This window comes from Rhagoletis pomonella, unplaced genomic scaffold, assembly GCF_013731165.1.
Source record: "Rhagoletis pomonella isolate Grant_MI unplaced genomic scaffold, Rhpom_1.0 Rhpom_scaffold_00007, whole genome shotgun sequence".
Classification (NCBI taxonomy): Eukaryota; Metazoa; Arthropoda; class Insecta; order Diptera; family Tephritidae; genus Rhagoletis; species Rhagoletis pomonella.
In genome coordinates, this window is record NW_023458561.1 from 71,111,333 (window position 1) to 71,113,530 (window position 2,198).

Sequence of the window (2,198 nt, forward strand, 5' to 3'; positions counted from 1 at the left end):
AAGACGAAAACAATTGATCACGCGATATGGATAAGTCGTAGCGTAGTAAGTTTCTCTGGAAATATGTAGATAATTTCTTCCTCTGCAATGTGGTATTTTTATCACTTAAGTAATAACGTACATATTTGATTTGACTTAGCCTGAGTTGAATTCGACAAAATGTGTTAGTATTTCATTAATTTAAAAATTCGAAAAAATAGAGCCCATTGCTATACCATTAGGCCCAGAAGTTGCGACCTTCTTCTTCTTCTTTAGTGGCGCTGTAACCGCCTAGGCGATTTTTCCGAATCCAAAACAGCACGCTGTGCCAACTGACGCCAATTGGAAATGCCAAGTGAAGCCAAGTCCTTCTCCATCTGGTCTTTCCAACGCAGAGGAGGCCTTCACCTTTCTCTGTTACCAGCATCGCGGGCTCGCGTTAAACACTTTCAGAGCAGGAGCGTTTCTGTTCATTCGAAAGACATGGCCAAGCCAACGGAGCCGCTGAATTTTAATTCGCTGTACTATGTCCATATCGTTGTAAAACTCATATAGCTCATTGTTAAATCACCTGTGGTGGAATCTTTCTCTCGAAAACTCCAAGAGCCGCCTCATCAGTCGCTGTCATTGTCCATGCCTGCCCGCCATAGGCTAGCACAGCCATGATGAGTGACTTGTAGAGTGTGATTTTTGTTCGACGAGAGAGGACTTTACTTCCCAATTGGGCTTCTTAGTCCAAAGTAGCGCTTGTTGGCAAGAGTGATTCTCCGTTGGATTTCAAGGCTGACATTATTATTGGTGTCAATGCTGGTTACCAAATAAACGGAGTCGTCCATTTTTTCAAACTTGTAACTGTTAACAGTGACGTGGGTGCAAAGACGTGTTTGTGTGATGATAGAATATACTTCGTTCTGTCTCCGTTCATCACCAGACCCATTCGCTTTGCTTCTCTATGTAATCCCGAGAAGGCAGAACAGACGTAGCCCTTGTTTTAATATCGATGTCGTCGGCGTACGCCAGCAGTTGTTGCGAAATAAGTGGGTAATAGATTGGGGTACAAATCTGCATACTCAAAAAAATTCAAAAAAACCTGATTAAAAAAGTTTAAAATTTGCATGAAATTTTGCAAATTTTTATATAAAATTGGTTAAAAAATATTAGAAAAAAAATTGTTGCACATATTGTGAAAAATTTGGGAACAAGTGCAGAATACTTACATTTCTCTACTTTGAACTTCAATAACACCAGTAATTATTATTTCCCGCACACAATTATACCGTTATGATCAGGACTAAGACCCCTATCGATCCTAATATACATTTTTTTAATTTTGAAATTGTACGTATTCTACATGTAAGCCAAAATTTGCTGTGCCAATACCTTTTGCCGGCAGGGTATGTGATTCTCTCCGTTTCCGGCGATTTGACACTCCTCAGTTGAAAAGGTTGCCGCATCCCTTAATTGTGGGAATCTAATGAGCGTACATAAAATTATGATGAATAAAAGTGGAACGTTTTTTTTTGTTGTAGCAGTGTATTATTCAAGCCATCCCTATTTTGTTCAAAATTCCCGCAAAACGGGAAAAGTTCTCTGCTCTGGCAGCGCTGATCACAACCTCATCAAGTTGAACCAGCGTTTATGGCTTGCGTAACGCCTTTTCAAATATTTACGTTCTCTGATATGTCTCAGACTTACGTTCTTTGTTTTAAACAAATCTAGTCTGCACAAACTATTGTTACGATTATCCTCGAAACCTTGAGGGATTACCCAAATATACTCGGGCTCGTATCGCTGGATTGTTAAATAAATGCTAACGATAACCGAATTAACTTTATTGTACAACAAACAATTTACAATACTTGCTAATACAGTAAAAACACTTTACAATACTTGTTAAAGCAATAACAACGCTTTACTACTTGTTAACACAATTAAACTTATAGCTTGCTTATTCGCAACTCGATTCTCCGCTCACTTTACTTGTAGCTTGCTGAATTGTAACTAACTCACCTTCGCGTTGGCGGCGCCCTTATATACCTGCGCTGGCACTTATGGCAACTCTAGAACATTCTGAAGTTTATCGCTCATTCTCTTTCTCTCGCTGTTCGCAGTGTTCATCCAACTTGACGTTTCTCTTTGTAGAACATTCTACGTCATTCTTCGAACATTCTGCCTATTTCTCGTTGTTCGCTTTGTGTTGCCGCAGTATTCGCCACACT